Source organism: Lactuca sativa, chromosome 4, assembly GCF_002870075.4.
Source record: "Lactuca sativa cultivar Salinas chromosome 4, Lsat_Salinas_v11, whole genome shotgun sequence".
Taxonomy (NCBI): Eukaryota; Viridiplantae; Streptophyta; class Magnoliopsida; order Asterales; family Asteraceae; genus Lactuca; species Lactuca sativa.
Genome location: NC_056626.2, coordinates 150,950,572 through 150,958,149, shown reverse-complemented (window position 1 = coordinate 150,958,149; position 7,578 = coordinate 150,950,572). Strand labels below are relative to the sequence as shown.

The 7,578-nt window shown below is 38.5% G+C and overlaps 1 pseudogene; it reads right to left on the bottom strand.

The window, feature by feature from the left end:
• Positions 1-230: 230 nt before the first annotated feature.
• Positions 231-1,500, bottom strand: LOC111892200 (uncharacterized; annotated as a pseudogene).
• Positions 1,501-7,578: the final 6,078 nt, after the last annotated feature.

Here is a 7,578-nt window from a genome sequence, read left to right as displayed (position 1 = left end):
TTTCTGGAAGAACTACTGATGTTTAAGCATAAACACTTAAAACCTCTAGTAAATCTGAAATAAAATAAATCAAATGCAAAAAGTAACTATTGCTTGCGAGTATGAATGTTAGCCCCACATATTATCCCTTCTTAATTATAATTAATATCAACTAGTTTCCCCTACACCACCTTAAAAAAAAAAAATCAAACACCTTATTAAGGAGATATCAAACCTTGCGAGTATGAATGTTAGCCCCACAAATTGTTTTCTTCCCCATAATCACGTAAAATCCTTCCCACTTCAGCCTCTGGCCGTAAATTTAGAATGTCGTCAGCTATCAAACTTACCTGTAATTGTATTAGTAATACCCCTGTTGCAATCAGTTAAACGAACAAGATATATAAACAATGATTAACTAATTAATTAATTTGTTGCAATCAGTTAAACGAATAAGATATATAAACAATGATTAACTAATTAATTAATTACACATGTTGATTCTGATTTTGACCCGGGGATCCATTCTCATATCAAGGGGTCTATCACCAAGCACACTAAATCCTCTTTTAGCATTGTTCATCAACATATATATACTTATTAAACATTAATATTGAAGGTCATGGATCTTTACAAAATAAGATTTTTTGGAAATTTCTAAGACAAACAAGCAAGATGAAACATGTGTGAAATGGTTCACAGTTTACATGCCTGAATGGATGACATTCCCAAGTCCATTAGGATCCCATCAATTGGTGAAGTTAGAAGCTTTTCATATACCTCATATATTGTAGACTTGATGTTCCTGAAATTTCGCAAAAACGTATGTGTTTTAAGTTGGAAGTCGAGTCATGGGACATGGAACTTTGGATCAAATTAATCTTGGATTTTGCTTTTTCACGGGCAACAGGATCAAAGTCCAATCCAACATATGACTGCATCTCGGGATGAGCCTGAATTATCTATTATCTCCAGCATAAGAAATTAACATCATACCAAAAAGACATTAGTACAGTCGAGTGAAAACCCTTTTTCCAATTCCAGGGCTTCACATTATCAAATGATCCTTGACCAAATAACAACAAAATGAATTCTAAAATCAAGAATGTAATAAAAAATAAAAAAAAGCGGAATCATATGCACATACGACGGAAGAATGACCAGTGGCTCCAACAGTACAATTAAAAAATGTCTGAAGTTTGTGGGAATCAAAAACCTCCAACACCTCACCTAGCATCACCAGAATATGACTCTTGGTGTCACCAAATTGACGAAAGCTCTCCTCATCAAAATTTTTATCCGATCGGGTCCTCCACTTCACTACAGAATCTATTAGAACTCAACGACTAGTACCAATAACAATATTTGTTTTCTGTTTAGCTGAGTAGAAGCAGATAAGGTAGCGGAATAACTGGCGACTGCAAGAAGGGAAGAGGAAATTTGGCGGTGGTAGCAATGCAACGGCGATAAGGTGAATGAAGGATGAAATAACAGTTGCTTAAGACGATAAGTTGAATACATATGCAAGGTTTTGACTCTCGATTCAGTATAGGGAATGAACCAAACAAGACCCATCAAATAACCCTAGGAGTGAAATTAAAGAACCCGTGAAGATTTTAGTGGATAGATGAAGAGTGATTTTAATGAAGAGATAAAGAGCTGGGGAGGGAACGATATCGATTTCTAACTGAAAAGAAAAATTTAATTGAATAGATGAACCTATTAAGGTAGAGGCCAAAGAATTGAGGCGGGACACAGTCACAGGTGTGGTGGAAGAGTCACAGTCGTAGTCACCAGTGCGATGGAGGAGTCCTAGACACAATTGAGAGTGAAACGATTATGTTGTAAGCATTAGATTATCGTTAGTCGATTTGTAATGAGGAGAGCCTGAGGTCGCCGGAGGAGAAGTGACCAAAGGCGAAACAAGGTGAATCATCCATTGTTTCAGAGCTTAGAGAAAAGCGAGAGTGTTTTCATTCTTGAAAAAGGCCCTAGCTAAAATGGCCACAACAATTTTGTGAAATTTAGTATTTGGTGATGTTACAATTTTGTTGTGCGAGAAAAGAGGAGTGGTGATGATATTAGGGTTTTTTTTGGGTATTGATCAGTGAGAGAGAAGAACGATGGAAATAAGGTAGAGGATAAATGGCAGCCTTTCAAACTTTTGGGATTTTCATTTCACCCTAAGCTGCGAAAGAAGAAAACGCGTGTTTCATTAAATAAAATATAAAACGACATCTCTACACGACACTCATTTTAGCATAGGTGCCCTCCATGTTTTTTTATTTTTTTATTGGACACTAATTTTAGGGCACACAAAAATGGGTGTCCTCTATGCTTCATTTTTTTAAAAATAGACATTATTTTTAGGACACACAAAAAATGCGTAACGTAAATCACTGCACATCATTGTTTGCGTGTCATTAAACGGATGTTTTCTAGTAGTGTATCTTATGGACTAGCCGAACATGAACATGAGGCAATACAGGTGGCTGGAAGTAGTCAAGTATTATGACTACGAGATCCTTTACCATCCGGGTAAAGCGAATGTGGTAGCAGATGCATTGAGTCGCAAGTCGACGAGATCTTCAGTTGGAGGGATGTGTATGCAAATATCCGTTGATTCTCCACTTTTTGGTTTGATCAAGGAGGCTCAGGTAGAGGGAGTTTGAAAGGAGAACTGGAAACAAGAAAGGATCAGGGATGAGATTAATAGGTTTGTCACTAATAGTTGGGGGTTGTTGACCTGATGCAGTCGGGTTTGGGTTCTAGTTTTTGGTGGGGTCAGGCAGAGAATGTTGGAAGAGGCTCACAAGTCTCGTTTTTCTATACACCCATGAGGCACCAAGATGTATCGAGATTTGAGATTAAGCTATTGGAGATTCCCATGTGGAAGTGGGAACATATCACCATGGATTTTATCACCAAGTTGCCAAAGATGGCTAAGGATTTTGATGTTATATGGGTCATCGAGGATCGATTGACCAAGAGTTCCCACTTTTTGGCTATCTGGGAGATCTCTTCGGCCGAAAAGTTGGCCGATGTGTACGTCCAGGAGATCGTTGCACGCCATGGAGTTCCAGACTCCATTCTTTCAAACCGAGATGTTCGGTTCACTTCCTGATCCTGACAAAAGTTCCATGATGAACTGGGCATGAGGTTTCATTTCAACACTGCCTATCACCCACAGACCGCTGATAAGAGTTAGCAGACCATCTAGACCCTTAAGGATATGTTGTGGGTGTGTGTCATTGATTTCGGTGGGAGTTGGGATTCTCTCACCTTTTGAGTTATTGTATGGTCGGAGATGTTGTACCTTGGTATGTTGGGGAGAGGTTGGTTATAGGGTCATGGGAAGAACCGAATTAGTCCTTCAAACCACATAGCTTATTCAGTAGATCAGGCAGAGACTACAGATCGCTCAGAGTCAGTAGAAGAGTTATGCCGACTGGCGCCACTCAGATTTGGAGTTTCAGGTCAACGATATCGTGCTCCTGAAGGTCCCGCCCTGGAATGGTGTGATACATTTTAGGAAGAGGGGGAACTTGGGTCCCCAATATATTGGACCTTTTCGTGTGATTGCTAGGATTGGAAGGGAGGCTTACTAGTTTGATTTGCCTAGTGAGCTTAGTCAAATCCACAAGATTTTCCATTTCTCTTAGCTGCGAAAGTGTGTGTTGGACAGTGAGACAATGATTCCTTTGGATTATATTCAATTCGATCAACGCCTGAATATATTGAGAGACGGTGGCTATTTTAAAAAGAAGGATGAAGGTCCTGAACACCAAGGATATATCTTTGGTAACGGTTCAGTAGCAGCATTAGAGAGGCTCTGAGTGAACATGGGACCAGGAGGTTGGGATGAGGGAGAATTACCCAAAGTTATTCACTGTAGTAGACTTCAAGGACAAAGTATTAGTCAAGTGGAGGACAATTGTAACATCGTGTTTTGTGTTACTTTTATCTTTGACCCTTATATTAAGATTTATTACATTTTGGTCCTTTTAATGTAAGACTTGTGGATGGGAGTGGTTGTTTGTGCCACTTTGGGATTGTTGGGGGGAGCCATGCGTGCTGGGTGTACGCTTTATGTATGCAAGGTGTACGTGGTGAAGTCCCAGACCCTAATCATTAGGGTTTAGACCCTATTTATTCTTCATTAACTCCCAACCTTGGCTCCTTCAATCATCCTCCATCATTTCAAACGACCTTGCAACGCTAATCCACCTTGTGTAGCATTTCTAAGATTGTGTGTGTGTGTGTTTTGTGCCTTTGAATAATAATGAAAGAAGTAGAGACCATCTTGAAAGAGTGCAACGCTTTAGATCCAAAAACACACCCTCTTTTGGCATCACTTGGAGGTATAAAGTTCTAAACATGGTGAAGTTTCATTTAGATTTTATTTTGGGCTTGGTTTTAGGTTGTTTTTGTCCCATATGTGGTGTTTCATGAGCATCGCATATTCTTGATGCAATAAGTTCTCCTTTCAGACCATAAGAAGGGTCGCAAGTCATAAAAATTAGGTCATAATGATTAATTTTGCTCCATGCATTCACTAGAAGGTATTAATGTGTTAAGATGTTGAGTTAAGCAATTAATGCACATACAAAGTCATAAAGTTGGAAACTTTATGACTCTTGAGGATGATTTGGCATTGGATCTGAAAATTAGATGTAAGAACTTAAGGAATTAAGCTCTTAGTGAGTTTTAGGAAGATTGGCCGTACGCCCTACGTAATCTGAGTATGCAGCGATATGTGGTCAACCACCCTGATGGTGGTCGATGCTCAAGTATGCACCACGTAAATTTGGAGTATGCCCCGCGTACGCACTCTATGTTGAATCGGCTGAGTTGACTTGGAAGGGTTGACGCAGTTGACTTTTACCAGTTTGATTTTAACTTTGACCAAGTTTGACCAAGGAGTATTTTGGGTATTTGAATGGTGTTTGAGAATTGGTCATTTTGAGGAATAGGTATCGATTACAGCTGGGATTCGGAGTCAGTGCCTTATCAGCTAGTATTCATATCGTGGGTGAGTTTTTCGTCACTGTAATTTCGGGACGAAGACACTAGGGCCATCCCATTGGATTGATATATTGGTTTATCATATGTTAATATGCGGTAATGATCTGTAGATCTGTTTGTTTGTCTGTTAGTTGATTATATGTTTATCTGTTATGTATATGTCGACATATACTGTATGGTGCTTGAGGCTTTACTGCTTTGTATGTGAGCCAACAGATCGGGGGCATTCCGACCCGATGATTGATTGGGCGCGACAATATTCCATCCCATGGCTAATTGGACCCGTTGTATATTGGCATTCCAACATAGGGTATTCCATCTCGAGGATGACTGGACCCTGAGGTTGACTAGGCCTGGGGTTATTCCAACCCGATGGTTGATTGGACCCGACATGCTATTTCATATGTTTTTTGTTTGTGTGTTGGTACTTTGGGGGAACTCACTAAGCTTTGGCTTATGTTTTTTAGTTGTTGTTTCAGGTAGTTCTTATGATCGCGGGAAAGCAAAGGCATGATCGTACACATCCTCTGTTTATGGCTTTATGATTTTGGGATACTATGATATGGATAAACAATTTGGAAACAATAATTTTGTAAATATTTTATTACTATGGGTTGTTTTTAAAAGTTAAAATTGGTTGTGATTTTTGGGATGATACACAATCCGTCAAAATACCAGGAACTAAGTTGCCCACGCCCTTTCCTGTCATAAACCTACAATCACTGTTAACATGATTATAAAAGTTAAAAAAACATACATGAATCGACGATCATTAGTTAAATATAATCCCATGATTTTTGTCAAAATTCACCTCTTCATTTTTTTATTAGCTTTTTTTGTTTTCGATTCATTGAACTCCTATGGGCTTTCACTGCTATCACTCAAGGTCGTCGTCACCGATGATCCTACTAAATCAATCACCTATTAGAAGAAGGTAGCTATACCACCTTATCAGTAGAATGGCGGTGAAACTCTAACAACTATATCACTACCATTTTTCTACCCAACTGGCTACCTTCTATCAGAGCTTCGTGCAGTGTTGTCCTTCTGTCGCCTCTCCCTCATAACAACAACTTCTCCAAACCCATACCAGATCACCTCTTCAAGTCCACGATTCTCCTCTCTATAAGCCTTTCTCACTGGACCAATCTTGAAGAAAAACACAACTCTCAAGTTCCTTACGATTTTATATCTATCTTGAAACTTGTTGAACGGGTCTTTTCTGGATTCTCTCAGCAACCTCACAAACATGTCCGATACTTTCGATCTTTTTTGTAATCAATTATCCAATTAGATTTCGGTGTAATGTGTGTGTTGTTTCAAGTAATGGTTAGTCCAAACTTATGTAATAATAGCATCACTAGAAAAACACCGCTTGTAGGTTCTCTACTTAACCAAGGACCATTGTCTTTCATTGGGAATCCATTTATGTGTGGGTTTTGTCCAAACCAAATACTCCCAAAGAGTTGGGTTCTTCAGTCAGTTCAATTATCAATCAAAACCAATGACAATTTTAGGTCGGTTATAATACCTGTAATCTCTGGCATGTCTTTGGTTAACAAGATACTATTTTTATTCATGTGAGTTTACAGAAAAAAAAATGGAGGTCTACAATCCTTAACTGATTACAATAATTAAGATGGATGGTGTACTACCCATTTTTCATAGAAGGTATTTTTATGTAATAATGGACAAGAGTTAGTAAAATAAAGTTATAGCTTACCTTGAGTTGATTCTATGGATATAAAAATCCACGAAAACGGAGTTCGTATGAAAAAGTTATGACCGTTTTAAGTTAGGATGAAAGTATGTTGCTATTTTGAAAAAGTCAACGAAAGTCAAAAAGTCAATGGCGGCTCACCATGGCACGTCGTAGTTTTCACCATGGAGTGGTAGTGAGTGAATCACCAAAACATGTATCGAGCGTGGAAGGACACGTGGCAGGAGGATGAAATACATGGCAAGTCGACAACTGCCTGGACACTATGGGATGGTTATGCGCATATATAAATATATTTCATTTGTGTCATTTTAAGGGTTTTTACGCATTCGATCGGGGTAGCGACTCAGGAGGTGTTTCCGGGGAATCATTACCGATGTATCATACTAGTGTACGGGAATACATGAGTCAATTTATGGGATTAATGGTGGTATATTTTATCTTGTTTTATGTAAATATGTTATTGTAATATTTTGTAGAGGATTGTTATAGTCGATTATGTGTTATAGGATTTCATGATACGATTCTATTACGAACCCCGGTGAGTATTTAATTATTTAATGTGAACAGTAAGGGTTGTATACCCTAGGTTACTGAGAATTTGTAGACTGGGCTAACGGCTTATGGGGTTAAGTCGTTAGGTGATTGAAATTGAAAACTTGATTAGTTCGGTAACAAATAGTAACCGGGTTTAACTAATGATCGGATAATTGATTGTTGTGGTTGATATGATAGTAAGTATAGACAAGTTTAGATGAACTTGATATATTGTCCAAATAGGTCTGGACAAGTGATGGATTGGAAAGCGGTAAAGTGCATGAGGTCGGAGTTATAGTTAGTCTTCACTAACTAAC